This window comes from Ictalurus punctatus, chromosome 9, assembly GCF_001660625.3.
Source record: "Ictalurus punctatus breed USDA103 chromosome 9, Coco_2.0, whole genome shotgun sequence".
In the NCBI taxonomy this organism is placed as follows: Eukaryota; Metazoa; Chordata; class Actinopteri; order Siluriformes; family Ictaluridae; genus Ictalurus; species Ictalurus punctatus.
In genome coordinates this window covers 4,729,296-4,744,660 of record NC_030424.2, presented here as the reverse complement: position 1 = coordinate 4,744,660, position 15,365 = coordinate 4,729,296, and the positions used below count along the sequence as shown (strand labels likewise).

The 15,365-nt window shown below is 45.1% G+C and overlaps 6 non-coding genes across 6 annotated transcripts; all 6 read left to right on the top strand.

Moving 5' to 3' along the window:
• Positions 1–1,548: 1,548 nt before the first annotated feature.
• trnae-uuc (transfer RNA glutamic acid (anticodon UUC)) lies at positions 1,549–1,619 on the top strand. The gene has a single exon. It is a non-coding gene; the product is annotated as a tRNA-Glu (tRNA).
• A 2,508-nt stretch (positions 1,620–4,127) lies between these two features.
• trnar-acg (transfer RNA arginine (anticodon ACG)) lies at positions 4,128–4,200 on the top strand. The gene has a single exon. It is a non-coding gene; the product is annotated as a tRNA-Arg (tRNA).
• Positions 4,201–4,547: 347 nt separating this feature from the next.
• trnae-uuc (transfer RNA glutamic acid (anticodon UUC)) lies at positions 4,548–4,619 on the top strand. The gene has a single exon. It is a non-coding gene; the product is annotated as a tRNA-Glu (tRNA).
• A 1,521-nt stretch (positions 4,620–6,140) lies between these two features.
• trnar-acg (transfer RNA arginine (anticodon ACG)) lies at positions 6,141–6,213 on the top strand. Its single transcript has one exon. It is a non-coding gene; the product is annotated as a tRNA-Arg (tRNA).
• Positions 6,214–8,133: 1,920 nt separating this feature from the next.
• trnah-gug (transfer RNA histidin (anticodon GUG)) lies at positions 8,134–8,205 on the top strand. Its single transcript has one exon. It is a non-coding gene; the product is annotated as a tRNA-His (tRNA).
• Positions 8,206–8,712: 507 nt separating this feature from the next.
• On the top strand, positions 8,713–8,783 carry trnae-uuc (transfer RNA glutamic acid (anticodon UUC)). Its single transcript has one exon. It is a non-coding gene; the product is annotated as a tRNA-Glu (tRNA).
• Positions 8,784–15,365: the final 6,582 nt, after the last annotated feature.

Below are 15,365 nucleotides of genomic sequence, written 5' to 3'. Positions count from 1 at the left end.
GATCAGGCTACGGGAGGTTGATGTGCCTGAGGTTCATTTTCTCACACAACACAACGGCCTGCATGTTTCCAATAAAGGTCAAAATCAGATTGCAAGATTTTGTTAGAAGTTAGGTGGGAATTTGCAGTTACCTAGGACAGGTTGCCTTGCTATGAGTATAGCACACGCAATCAACATTTAGCCCACGCAATCAACATTTCTCACTGTACCACGCTTTTCAGGGGTGAGGTTGGTCTCAAAGTCCCTGGATCAAACCTGTGAAATGAGGCTGGTTTTCACTACAGCAGGTAAAAGGTGTGCCTCTTCATCCAGCATATGGTTTTCTGTCACAAAAAAAACAAAAAAAAAAAAACTCATCAGGCTACGGGAGGTTGATCTGCCTGAGGTTCATTTTCTCACACAACACAACGGCCTGCATGTTTACAATAAAGGTCAAAATCAGATTGCAAGATTTTGTTAGAAGTTAGGTGGGAATTTGCATTTACCTAGTACAAGTTGCCTTGCTATGAATAAAGCATACGCAATCAACATTTCTCACTGTACCACGCTTTTCAGAGGTGAGGTTGGTCTCAACGTCCCTGGATAAAACCTGTGCAAAGTGAAATGAGGCTGGTTTTCACTACATCCAGCATATGGTTTTCTGTCAAAAATAAATAAATAAATAAATAACTTATCAGGCTACGGGAGGTTGATTTGCCTGAGGTTCATTTTCTCACACAACACCACGGCCTGCATGTTTCCAATAAAGGTCAAAATCAGATTGCAAGATTTTGTTAGAAGTTAGGTGGGAATTTGCATTTACCTAGTACAGGTTGCCTTGCTATGAGTATAGCACACGCAATCAACATTTCTCACTGTACCAGGCCAAAGACGTGCCAGAATGTCCCACGCCGAATCTAGCAGTTGATTTTCTGGCCGAGTGGCACCCCTCCTCAGTCCAGAAGTGTGGAGTGCCGTGATCGTATAGTGGTTAGTACTCTGCGTTGTGGTTGCAGCAACCCCGGTTCGAAGACGGGTCGCGGCATGTAGTGTTCTACCTCACCCCTGAATCCTAAGGTTGAGCATGTCTTTGTGACCTCTATCCCTTTTCCTCTGGAAAAGCACAAGTAGATCGAACAATGGGTCCATGGGCCAGTTGCGCAATGGATAACGCGTCTGAATACGGATCAGAAGATTCTAGGTTCAACTCCTGGTTGGCTCAGTTCCCTTTTACCTCACTCCAAAGGTGTGCCTTTGCAACCCACTCTGGCAGCTGAGTTTCCAGCAGACCACTCATAATCTCTGGAATGCTGCGAGTCATGATCCTACTCAAGTCAGCACGCTGGCTTACTATAGCTGGCTTCCAAGTTTGCCATGTGGAAAGCAAAACGAGGCAGGCCGACAGTGTGCCGGTGCCTCCCGCTCGTGGTCCAGCAGCTGATTTTCTGGCAGTATAACAGGTCTGTGACGATCATAACGTAGTGGTTAGTACTACGTGGCCCCGGAAACCCCGGTTGGGACGCGATTGACCGCGCTGCATTTTCTCATTTTCCCGAGCAGGCGCGGATGTCCCATATGGTCTAGCGGTCAGGATTCTTGGTTTTCACCCAGGCGCCCGGGTTCCACTCCCGGTATGGGAACGGTGCTTTAGTGTATGGCCCAAGTTGAACTTAGTTTAGCTTCTCCAGCTGAACGCTTGACTTAGTAGAAATGACAGCATAAGTAGTTAGGTTCTCATTTCCACAAGCTTTCTGTGGGCCAGTGGTGCAATGGATGAATCATAAGATTCCAGAATCAACACCTGGAGGATTTGCTTTAGCTCTCTCTTACCCCGTCCAACATCCTGGCCCCGTCTGATCGCTAACTCTAATAGACTAGTAAAGCTGCCGCTCTGAATCTGGCTGTAGTAGCCCCTTTTCAGGGGTGAGGTTGGTCTCAATGTTCCTGGATCAAACCTGTGCAAAGTGAAATGAGGCTGGTTTTCACTACATCCAGCATATGGTTTTCTGTCAAAAATAAATAAATAACTTATCAGGCTACGGAAGGTTGATGTGCCTGAGGTTCATTTTCTCACACAACACAACGGCCTGCATGTTTCTAATAAAGGTCAAAATCAGATTGCAAGATTTTGTTAGAAGTTAGGTGGGAATTTGCATTTACCTAGGACAGGTTGCCTTGCTATGAATATAGCACACGCAATCAACATTTCTCACTGTACTACGCTTTTCAGGGATGAGGTTGGTCTCAACGTCCCTGGATCAAACCTGTGCAAAGTGAAATGAGGCTGGTTTTCACTACAGCAGGCAAAAGGTGTGCCTCTTCATCCAGCATATGGTTTTCTGTCACAAAAAAAAAAAAAAAAAAACTGATCAGGCTACGGGAGGTTGATGTGCCTGAGGTTCATTTTCTCACACAACACAACGGCCTGCATGTTTCCAATAAAGGTCAAAATCAGATTGCAAGATTTTGTTAGGTAGTTAGGTGGGAATTTGCATTTACCTAGTACAGGTTGCCTTGCTATGAGTATAGCATACGCAATCAACATTTCTCACTGTACCACGCTTTTCAGGGGTGAGGTTGGTCTCAACGTCCCTGGATAAAACCTGTGCAAAGTGAAATGAGGCTGGTTTTCACTACATCCAGCATATGGTTTTCTGTCAAAAATAAATAAATAAATAAAAAAACTTATCAGGCTACGGGAGGTTGATGTGCCTGAGGTTCATTTTCTCACACAACACCACGGCCTGCATGTTTCCAATAAAGGTCAAAATCAGATTGCAAGATTTTGTTAGAAGTTAGGTGGGAATTTGCATTTACCTAGGACAGGTTGCCTTGCTATGAATATAGCACACGCAATCAACATTTCTCACTGTACTACGCTTTTCAGGGATGAGGTTGGTCTCAACGTCCCTGGATCAAACCTGTGCAAAGTGAAATGAGGCTGGTTTTCACTACAGCAGGCAAAAGGTGTGCCTCTTCATCCAGCATATGGTTTTCTGTCACAAAAAAAAAAAAAAAAAAACTGATCAGGCTACGGTAGGTTGATGTGCCTGAGGTTCATTTTCTCACACAACACCACGGCCTGCATGTTTCCAATAAAGGTCAAAATCAGATTGCAAGATTTTGTTAGAAGTTAGGTGGGAATTTGCATTTACCTAGCAACAAAGCAACATCCTGGCCCGTCTGATCGCTAACTCTAATAACTAGTAAAGCTGCCGCATCTAACATTCTGCACTGTAGCCACGCTTCTCAGGGGTGAGGTTGGTCTCAACGTCCCTGGATAAAACCTGTGCAAAGTGAAATGAGGCTAGTTTTCACTACAGCAGGCATATGGTTTTCAGTCAAAATAAACAAATAAATAAATAACTTATCAGGCTACAGGGAGGTTGATGTGCCTGAGGTTCATTTTCTCACACAACACAACTGGCCTGCATGTTTCCAATAAAGGTCAAAATCAGATTGCAAGATTTTGTTAGAAGTTAGGTGGGAATTTGCATTTACCTAGTACAGGTTGCCTAGCTATGAGTATAGCACATCGCAATCAACATTTCTCACTGTACCACGCTTTTCAGGGGTGAGGTTGGTCTCAACGTCCCTGGATAAAACCTGTGCAAAGTGAAATGAGGCTGGTTTTCACTACATCCAGCATATGGTTTTCATGTCAAAAATAAACAAATAAATAAATAACTTATCAGGCTACGGGAGGTTGATGTGCCTGAGGTTCATTTTCTCACACAACACCATGGCCTGCATGTTTCCAATAAAGGTCAAAATCAGATTGCAAGATTTTGTTAGAAGTTAGGTGGGAATTTGCATTTACCTAGTACAGGTTGCCTTGCTATGAGTATAGCACACGCAATCAACATTTCTCACTGTACCAGGCCAAAGAAGTGCCAGAATGTCCCACGCCACATCTAGCAGTTGATTTTCTGGCCGAGTGGCACCCCTCCTCTATCCAGAAGTGCGGAGTGCCAGTGATCGTATAGTGGTTAGTACTCTGCGTTGTGGTCGCAGTAACCCCGGTTCGGAATCCGGGTCACGGCATGGAGTTTTCTGCCTCACCCCTGAATCCTAAGGTTGGGCATGTCTTTGTGACCTCTAGCCCTTTTCCGCTGGAAAAGCACAAGTAGATCGAACAATGGCTCCATGGGCCAGTGGCGCAATGGACAACGCGTCTGACTACGGATCAGAAGATTCAAGGTTCAACTCCTGGTTGGCTCAGTTCCCTTTTACCTCACTCCAAAGGTGTGCCTTTGCAACCCACTCTGGCAGCTGAGTTTCCGGCAGACCACTCATAATCTCTGGAATGCTGCGAGTCATGATCCTACTCAAGTCAGCACGCTGGCTTACTATAGCTGGCTTCCAAGTTTGCCATGTGGAAAGCAAAACGAGGCAGGCCGAAAGTGTGCCGGCGCCTCCCGCTCGTGGTCCAGCAGCTGATTTTCTGGCAGTGTAACAGGTCTGTGACGATCATAACGTAGTGGTTAGTATTACGTGGCCCCGGAAATCCCGGTTGGGACGCGATTGACAGCGCTGCATTTTCTCATTTTTCTGAGCAGGCGCGGATGTCCCATATGGCCTAGCGGTCAGGATTCTTGGTTTTCACCCAGGCGGCCCGGGTTCGACTCCCGGTATGGGAACAGTGCTTTAGTGTATGGCCCAAGTTGAAGTTAGTTTAGCTTCTCCAGCTGAATGCTTGACTTAGTAGAAATTAAAGCAAGAGTAGTTAGGTTCTCATTTCCACAAGCTTTCTGTGGGCCAGTGGTGCAATGGATGAATCAGAAGATTCCAGAATCAACACATGGAGGATTTGCTTTAGCTCTCTCTTACCCCGTCCAACATCCTGACCCCGTCTGATGGCTAACTCTAATAAACTAGTAAAGCTGCCTCTCTGAATCTGGCTGTAATAGCCCATATTCAGGGGTGAGGTTGGTCTCAACGTCCCTGGATCAAACCTGTGCAAAGTGAAATGAGGCTAGTTTTCACTACAGCAGGCATATGGTTTTCTGTCAAAAATAAATAAATAACTTATCAGGCTACGGAAGGTTGATGTGCCTGAGGTTCATTTTCTCACACAACACAACGGCCTGCATGTTTCTAATAAAGGTCAAAATCAGATTGCAAGATTTTGTTAGAAGTTAGGTGGGAATTTGCATTTACCTAGGACAGGTTGCCTTGCTATGAATATAGCACACGCAATCAACATTTCTCACTGTACTACGCTTTTCAGGGATGAGGTTGGTCTCAACGTCCCTGGATCAAACCTGTGCAAAGTGAAATGAGGCTGGTTTTCACTACAGCAGGCAAAAGGTGTGCCTCTTCATCCAGCATATGGTTTTCTGTCACAAAAAAAAAAAAAAAAAAACTGATCAGGCTACGGGAGGTTGATGTGCCTGAGGTTCATTTTCTCACACAACACAACGGCCTGCATGTTTCCAATAAAGGTCAAAATCAGATTGCAAGATTTTGTTAGAAGTTAGGTGGGAATTTGCATTTACCTAGCAACAAAGCAACATCCTGGCCCCGTCTGATCGCTAACTCTAATAAACTAGTAAAGCTGCCGCTCTGAGTCTGGCTGTAGTAGCCCCTTCTCAGGGGTGAGGTTGGTCTCAACGTCCCTGGATAAAACCTGTGCAAAGTGAAATGAGGCTAGTTTTCACTACAGCAGGCATATGGTTTTCAGTCAAAAAAAAAAAATAAAATTTATCAGGCTACAGGAGGTTGATGTGCCTGAGGTTCATTTTCTCACACAACACAACGGCCTGCATGTTTCCAATAAAGGTCAAAATCAGATTGCAAGATTTTGTTAGAAGTTAGGTGGGAATTTGCATTTACCTAGTACAGGTTGCCTTGCTATGAGTATAGCACACGCAATCTACATTTCTCACTGTACCAGGCCAAAGAAGTGCCAGAATGTCCCACGCCGCATCTAGCAGTTGATTTTCTGGCCGAGTGGCACCCCTCCTCTATTCAGAAGTGCGGAGTGCCGTGATCGTGTAGTGGTTAGTACTCTGAGTTGTGATTGCAGTAACCCCGGTTCGAATCCGGGTTGCGGCATGGAGTTTTCTACCTCACCCCTGTATCCTAAGGCTGAGCATGTCTTTGTGACCTCTAGCCCTTTTCCTCTGGAAAAGCACAAGTAGACCGAACAATGGGTCCATGGGCCAGTGGCGCAATGGATAACGCGTCTGACTACGGATCAGAAGATTCTAGGTTCAACTCCTGGTTGGCTCAGTTCCCTTTTACCTCACTCCAAAGGTGTGCCTTTGCAACCCACTCTGGCAGCTGAGTTTCCGGCAGACCACTCATAATCTCTGGAATGCTGCGAGTCATGATCCTACTCAAGTCAGCACGCTGGCTTACTATAGCTGGCTTCCAAGTTTGCCATGTGGAAAGCAAAACGAGGCAGGCCGACAGTGTGCCGGTGCCTCACGCTCGTGGTCCAGCAGCTGATTTTCTGGCAGTGGAACAGGTCTGTGACGATGCTTTAGTGTATGGCCCAAGTTGAAGTTAGTTTAGCTTCTCCAGCTGAACCCTTGACTTAGTAGAAATGACAGCATAAGTAGTTAGGTTCTCATTTCCACAAGCTTTCTGTGGGCCAGTGGTGCAATGGATGAATCAGAAGATTCCAGAATCAACACATGGAGGATTTGCTTTAGCTCTCTCTTACCCAGTCCATCATCCTGGTCCCGTCTGATCGGCTAACTCTAATAGACTAGTAAAGCTGCCGCTCTGAATCTGGCAGTAGTAGCCCCTTTTCAGGGGTGAGGTTGGTCTCAATGTCCCTGGATCAAACCTGTGCAAAGTGAAATGAGGCTAGTTTTCACTACAGCAGGCACATGGTTTTCTGTCAAAAAAAAAAAACTAATCAGGCTAATGGAGGTTGATGTGCCTGAGGTTCATTTTCTCACACTACACAACGGCCTGCATGTTTCCAATAAAGGTCCAAATCAGATTGCAAGATTTTGTTAGAAGTTAGGTGGGAATTTGCATTTACCTAGTACAGGTTGCCTTGCTATGAGTATAGCACACGCAATCTACATTTCTCATTGTACCATGCTTTTAAGGGGTGAGGTTGGTCTCAACGTCCCTGGATCAAACGTGTGCAAAGTGAAATGAGGCTGGTTTTCACTACATCCAGCATATGGTTTTCTGTCAAAAATGAATAAATAACTTATCAGGCTATGGGAGGTTGATGTCCCTGAGGTTCATTTTCTCACACAACACAACGGCCTGCATGTTTCTAATAAAGGTCAAAATCAGATTGCAAGATTTTGTTAGAAGTTAGGTGGGAATTTGCATTTACCTAGGACAGGTTGCCTTGCTATGAGTATAGCACACGCAATCAACATTTCTCACTGTACTACGCTTTTCAGGGATGAGGTTGGTCTCAACGTCCCTGGATCAAACTTGTGCAAAGTGAAATGAGGCTGGTTTTCACTACAGCAGGCAAAAGGTGTTCCTCTTCATCCAGCATATGGTTTTCTGTCACCAAAAAAAAAACAAAAAAAAAAACTGATCAGGCTACGGGAGGTTGATGTGCCTGAGGTTCATTTTCTCACACAACACAACGGCCTGCATATTTACAATAAAGGTCAAAATCAGATTGCAAGATTTTGTTAGAAGTTAGGTGGGAATTTGCATTTACCTAGGACAGGTTGCCTTGCTATGAGTATAGCACACGCAATCAACATTTAGCACACGCAATCAACATTTCTCACTGTACCACGCTTTTCAGGGGTGAGGTTGGTCTCAAAGTCCCTGGATCAAACCTGTGAAATGAGGCTGGTTTTCACTACAGCAGGTAAAAGGTGTGCCTCTTCATCCAGCATATGGTTTTCTGTCACAAAAAAAACAAAAAAACAAAAAAACTGATCAGGCTACGGGAGGTTGATGTGCCTGAGGTTCATTTTCTCACACAACACAACGGCCTGCATGTTTCCAATAAAGGTCAAAATCAGATTGCAAGATTTTGTTAGAAGTAAGGTGGGAATTTGCATTTACTTAGTACAGGTTGCCTTGCTATGAGTATAGCACACGCAATCAACATTTCTCACTGTACCAGGCCAAAGAAGTGCCAGAATGTCCCACGCCGCATCTAGCAGTTGATTTTCTGGCCGAGTGGCACCCCTCCTCATTCCAGAAGTGTGGAGTGCCGTGATCGTATAGTGGTTAGTACTCTGCGTTGTGGTCGCAGCAACCCCGGTTCGAATCCGGGTCACGGCATGGAGTTTTCTACCTCACCCCTGAATCCTAAGGTTGAGCATGTCTTTTCCACTCGAAAAGCACAAGTAGATCGGACGACGGCTCCATGGGCCAGTGGCGCAATGGATAACGCGTCTGAATACGGATCAGAAGATTCTAGGTTCAACTCCTGGTTGGCTCAGTTCCCTTTTACCTCACTCCAAAGGTGTGCCTTTGCAACCCACTCTGGCAGCTGAGTTTCCGGCAGACCACTCATAATCTCTGGAATGCTGCGAGTCATGATCCTACTCAAGTCAGCACGCTGGCTTACTATAGCTGGCTTCCAAGTTTGCCATGTGGAAAGCAAAACGAGGCAGGCCGACAGTGTGCCGGTGCCTCCCGCTCGTGGTCCAGCAGCTGATTTTCTGGCAGTATAACAGGTCTGTGACGATCATAACGTAGTGGTTAGTACTACGTGGCCCCGGAAACCCCGGTTGGGACGCGATTGACAGCGCTGCATTTTCTCATTTTCCTGAGCAGGCGCGGATGTCCCATATGGTCTAGCGGTCAGGATTCTTGGTTTTCACCCAGGCGCCCGGGTTCCACTCCCGGTATGGGAACGGTGCTTTAGTGTATGGCCCAAGTTGAACTTAGTTTAGCTTCTCCAGCTGAACGCTTGACTTAGTAGAAATGACAGCATAAGTAGTTAGGTTCTCATTTCCACAAGCTTTCTGTGGGCCAGTGGTGCAATGGATGAATCATAAGATTCCAGAATCAACACCTGGAGGATTTGCTTTAGCTCTCTCTTGACCCGTCCAACATCCTGGCCCCGTCTGATCGCTAACTCTAATAGACTAGTAAAGCTGCCGCTCTGAATCTGGCTGTAGTAGCCCCTTTTCAGGGGTGAGGTTGGTCTCAATGTTCCTGGATAAAACCTGTGCAAAGTGAAATGAGGCTGGTTTTCACTACATCCAGCATATGGTTTTCTGTCAAAAATAAATAAATAACTTATCAGGCTACGGGAGGTTGATGTGCCTGAGGTTCATTTTCTCACACAACACAACGGCCTGCATGTTTCTAATAAAGGTCAAAATCAGATTGCAAGATTTTGTTAGAAGTTAGGTGGGAATTTGCATTTACCTAGGACAGGTTGCCTTGCTATGAATATAGCACACGCAATCAACATTTCTCACTGTACTACGCTTTTCAGGGATGAGGTTGGTCTCAACGTCCCTGGATCAAACCTGTGCAAAGTGAAATGAGGCTGGTTTTCACTACAGCAGGCAAAAGGTGTGCCTCTTCATCCAGCATATGGTTTTCTGTCACAAAAAAAAAAAAAAAAAAAACTGATCAGGCTACGGGAGGTTGATGTGCCTGAGGTTCATTTTCTCACACAACACAACGGCCTGCATGTTTCTAATAAAGGTCAAAATCAGATTGCAAGATTTTGTTAGAAGTTAGGTGGGAATTTGCATTTACCTAGTACAGGTTGCCTTGCTATGAGTAAAGCATACGCAATCAACATTTCTCACTGTACCACGCTTTTCAGGGGTGAGGTTGGTCTCAACGTCCCTGGATAAAACCTGTGCAAAGTGAAATGAGGCTGGTTTTCACTACATCCAGCATATGGTTTTCTGTCACAAAAAAAAAAAAAAAAAAAAAAAAAAAAAAAAAAAAAAAAAAAAAAAAAAAAAAAACTGATCAGGCTACAGGAGGTTGATGTGCGTGAGGTTCATTTTCTCACACAACACAACGGCCTGCATGTTTCCAATAAAGGTCAAAATCAGATTGCAATATTTTGTTAGAAGTTATGTGGGAATTTGCATTTACCTAGTATAGGTTGCCTTGCTATGAGTATAGCACACGCAATCAACATTTCTCACTGTACCACGCTTTTCAGGGGTGAGGTTGGTCTCAACGTCCCTGGATCAAACCTGTGCAAAGTGAAATGAGTCTGGTTTTCACTACATCCAGCATATGGCTTTCTGTCAAAAAGAAATAAATAAAAAAAAAACTCATCAGGCTACGGGAGGTTGATGTGCCTGAGGTTCATTTTCTCACACAACACCATGGCCTGCATGTTTCCAATAAAGGTCAAAATCAGATTGCAAGATTTTGTTAGAAGTTAGGTGGGAATTTGCATTTACCTAGGACAGGTTGCCTTGTGTTGTGCATAAAAATGACATGAAATAAACACGAGGGAGACTGAGTATGAGTAAATATGTAATTTTATTGGTAATTCACAGGACGGGTGGGTGCGTAGTCTGGAGGAGAGTAAGAGGGGGAAGAAAATGGGGTGCGTCCTGGGGACATGGGGAAATCAGGGTGGGTGAAGTGAACGGACCACTGAGAGTCGGGCGGACTGGTGGGTGAGAAGAGGGACGAATGGTCGGGGCCCGGATCAGAGAAGACAACATCATCCTCGGATTGGAAGCTAGAGGGGGGTTCTGGTTCTGACTGTGTAGAGGCGTCAACACGCACGTTCGTGGGGCAGATTCTGTACCGAAGAAGAGCGGGGAACCCCGGGTCTCTATTCTTAGGGGGGGTGCTGCGAAGATAGTTAAGTAGCATCATGATATCAGCCGTGAGATGCACAAGCTGGTAATGAGTGTCCAGATCCAGATCCAGGTCCAGTAACGGAGAGAGAGGGGACTGACGACGGGCACCGGCACCTAGACATACAGAAGCGGTTTTAGTCAGAGGTGGATAAATTGGTAAAACACTTTAAAGATCTTTATGGGTTATTAGTCGAAATAGTCGAAAGAAGTGTACGAGCTGAGGAGTGCTAAAATACACACACACACACGCTCGTACAGTCAAGGGCGGGCAAGTAGACACAACATACACACACACTCTCTCTTTCTCATACACACACACGAATAACTTTAATAATATCTTATAGTAATAGAGAAACTCTATAAAAAACAGAATAGTAGGATATGCAGGACAGTAGAACTGTAATGATATTAAGAAGTTGGAAGTACAGTAAACCGCTTTTCAAGTAGTATAAATATATATAAAATAAGAAATATAGTGCAAATATGAAAATAAATTATAAACGAGAAATACAGGAAAAATAGAAAAATATAACTTACTCATGATTCAGATGGTGAAGATTCTCGTCTCGCAAGGAAAGCCTTAATTTTTAGAGAACCATGAAGAGAGCCAGTTATAAGGGTGGCTGGGTCAAACTGCCCCCCCCCCTCGAGATAACGATAAGACCAAGGTCCCTCCCGGTTGTTTAGTCGTCTTGTCTACGTCATTTTATTTCCCTAGGTAATTGAGAATCCTGGTTTCTGACCACCTAGGTAATTGAGAATCCTGGTTTCTGACCACCTAGGTAAATGAGAATCCTGGTTTCTGATTCTCTATGTAATTCAAAACGCTGGGTTTTTATTTTCTGGGTTATTAGAAATGCCTGGGTTCTGATTCTATGTGTAAGTGAAATAGGCCTTTTCTGGAAACATATGGGTTATCTAGTGTGTAAATACAGTATAAATACTGGAGCTTAAGCTCAGGGAATTGGGATCACTTCTGAGAATTCTCATCGGTGTGGATCTCGTGTGGTGGAATGGAACAATAAAGCTGGACCCTTGCTTCTTCTCACTCACGGCTGGTGTATTTTTTCTATCTCCAACTGGGCTCAGAGGTAGATGTGAGTATTGGCTTCTAAGTTGAGTTTTAAATGTTTTTGGGTAATAGGCTAAATTTGAGCCAACATTTGGCACCCCAGATGGGACTGGGCTAAGATCTATATGTCTGGAATCTCTCCTGTGGTACTTCGCTCTCTAAGCAACAGACAGGCCGTATAGGAAAAGGCATTGCAGACGCCTGTTATTTCAAAGCTCTGTTTTAGTGGTCTGTTGCTACGACTGAGAAGCCCCGGGGTGGGAAGAAAGACTAAGTGGGTCTCCAAAAGAACCTGGAGTGAGTGAGAAGAGGTAAGAGAAGTGTGGATTGTAGAAGATTGTACTTATTGTAATTGTATAAGGTTCATAAGACTGTGTAAGGATATGGCATATGTGTTGTGTGAGTGAAAGTCCTGCAATACCGCTGGAGGAAGGGAAAAAAGGTAGAAAAAAGAGAAGAGAAATAGAGAAATACTCCAGGGCGGGGATAGAAAGCAGGTGGAAAATGAGGCCTCAGACCCCAGATACCGGCTACTAGACTAGACTAGCAGACTAGTGGCGGCTGCATTGGTGGGGACCCCTAATACCGCTGGAAAAAGATTAGATAAAAGATAGATAGCTTAGATTCCAGGGCTGGATAGAGAGGGGAATAAATCCTGGGCCCAGGTCCGGGTCGTGCAATACAGCATGCCCAGTGTATGAATGGAATATGTACTAACAAATGTGTGTGCTTAAAATATATGTGCTTATAATATGTATAATATGAGTGTGGTGTGAGAGCGTGTAAGTTTTGGAGACAGGGAAAATGTATTTATTAGTGCTCTGAACATGAGCTCCATACCTAAAGTATTGGATAAGTGGGATAAGATTCAGAGAAAAGAATTCTTTTGGAGAAAGTTGGATTTAATTTGTATGACTGTAAGCTTCATGCATACGGAGCTGGTATGTAGGTGCTTTATACTTTGAAAACTTCATGTAGTAACATAAATAAGCGTAATAATGTGGAATACAATGTGTGTATGGGAGCTTGCCTGCGTTGTTGATAGAACGGAGGGGTGTATGTGTGTGTTCTTGTCTGTCCTTATCTGTGCGTCTGTGTGGAAATAGGGAGGAAGGACAAGGGGAAAAAAAACAAAAAAAAAAGGAAAAAAAAACAAAACAAAAAAAAAAAAAGGGAAAAAGATTGTGTGATCCGGGAACAGGAAAACTGAAGGTGGGAGAAAAGTATATTGTCGGGGCCATTATTGAGAAATGACTGCCACAAGGCCCACACGGGTGAGGTTTCCAACTCAGGACGGGGAAAGTAGGCGGCTGCAGCATCCACAGGGACACAATGGAGCCCGCGTGAAAGAAATACAAAACGATGCAGGAGTAAGTGAAATTTTGTCCTGGTTAAAACGGGGGGCTCAAAAAGACGGTGCGGGAATATGGCGCAGTGTAGAAGGGTTGTGTATAGCCCCAGTCAGCCGCCTCCCACGCTTGATCAAAGACACCCATGGCGTGGATCATGTCAATAAGACTGAAATGATCCGGAAAATCCGTCAGGAATGGTGGTCCCCTCAGCTGGCCTCACAGGTGGACCAAATGGTGAACGCATGTGCTGTGTGCATCAACCACAACGTGCGAAAGAACCTCACCACCCCCTTAGGACATATTCCCCCGCCGACGGGACCGTTTCGGCATCTAATGATGAATCATATAGACATGGGAGCGGAGTTCCAGGTAGATGGGAAACGCTTCCTTCTGGTCATAGTGGACCGCTTTAGCCAGTGGGTGGAGGCGACTGCTACTTCTGAGGAAGATGTGGAGTCCGCCGCTAAATTTTTATGTTGTGAGGTCATACCTCGATTCGGGATCCCTGATTTTTTGAGTTCAGACAATGGCATCCACTTCGTAAATAACGTCCTTAAGTATGTTGCATCGGCCTTGAAGGTTGATCATAAGCTAGGATGTGTATATCTTCCTGAGTCCCAAAGCACGATGGACCCAGGGTACCGCACCCTAACTAATAAATTGGCAAAAATATGCGATGACTCACACCTAAACTCAAATCCACCGACAGTTATATTCACAGGTTAGAGAAGCAATCCATGGTGGGGACGGGGTACGGGAGGATGTACGTTTAGTGGCCCCCGGGGATAGAGTACACATTCGTATGTTTCAGAGAAATAGCCCCCTCGGGGCACGTCGGGAAGGACCCTTCACTGTGGTCGCTGCAACCGCCTCGGCTGTGAGAGTTGAAGAGAGAGATCATTGGTACCACTTAAACCAGTGCGTCCGTGCCGGAGCAGATACGGGACGGCGAGGACCAACAACCCCAGGCCCTGCCACTACAGGGCAGCCCATGGGGACGGAGGTGTTAACCGACAGCGACTCGGATACCTCACTTATGGGTCCGGCCTACGGCACTCGAGCCCAGGCTAAACGACGGGCTGTGGAAAGGCTAGATAGACCGGCCCAGTCGGATGCCGGTAGCTCAACAGGCTCTTCGTTCCTCTCCTCTCCATACGATGATATTGACCCTGTTACCTCCCCCCGAGCTGAAGCGGGAGACGTAGCTGCCGTCCCGCTAGTAACCCCACCAGAGGCAGAATTGTTATCAACACTCGCCACTCTCTGGCAATCTGATAACCTTGATGACCCCATGCCTATGAGCACTATTGATTTGGATATGCTGCAGGCCCTTGAGGTACAGTTAAGCACACCTCCCCCCGTGCCCCCTGAGCTCCAGTCTCCGCAGGGATCTTTACACACTCCCCTACCATTGAGTCGAGAGAACACTGGTTCAGCAGAGTAGCTGGGGTGGGGGCGCCTTATACCACAGGGCTAAGAGTTCCTGTTCAGACCAGAGGGTGATGTTCGGAAGAACACACCTTCATTGTATAATTTACTGATCATGATCTAGACTGCGTACAGTCCTATATATAGATTGTGACAGGTCAATAGCTTGCGTGCCTTTAACTGTAATTGGAAGTCGGTATGATTCCCTGTTTGTAAACTGAATGAGGACGGTTATCTAAACCACCGAGCGCGCGAGAGAGGGAGAGAGCGCGTGCGAGAGATTTCTGTTTTTTCCCCTTTTTCCAATCCTTTAGTTATCTCACGCTCTACATTAAAGTCAAAGTGATTCAATGTATATATATATATATATATATATATATATATATATATATATATATATATATATATATATACGTGGATATATTCCTGTAAAAATTAAAATCAATCAGCATGTCTTGATGTTATCAGTCCGGAGAGAACTTTAATAATAGTTTATGTGGTGTGCATTGTGCCACTTAGTTTCCTCTGCACAGACATCTTTGCCTGACTAATGATAAAATTAACATGTGAACCTGTTCGTTTTGAGTGATATTAATAAAAAACCCTGAAAAGTAAAACCGACCCGAGGTAACAGCCTCTGGCTGATCGCAATGTGGTCTGTATCAGGCTAGGTCACATCCTCCCTGTTGAGATAATGTTGAGCCTAAACATTTGGTTTTAGAGAGCAGTCTACCTTCATGAACTGACTCGCTAACAAGAGCTGGAGTAACCATAACTAATTTGTGTAGGTGA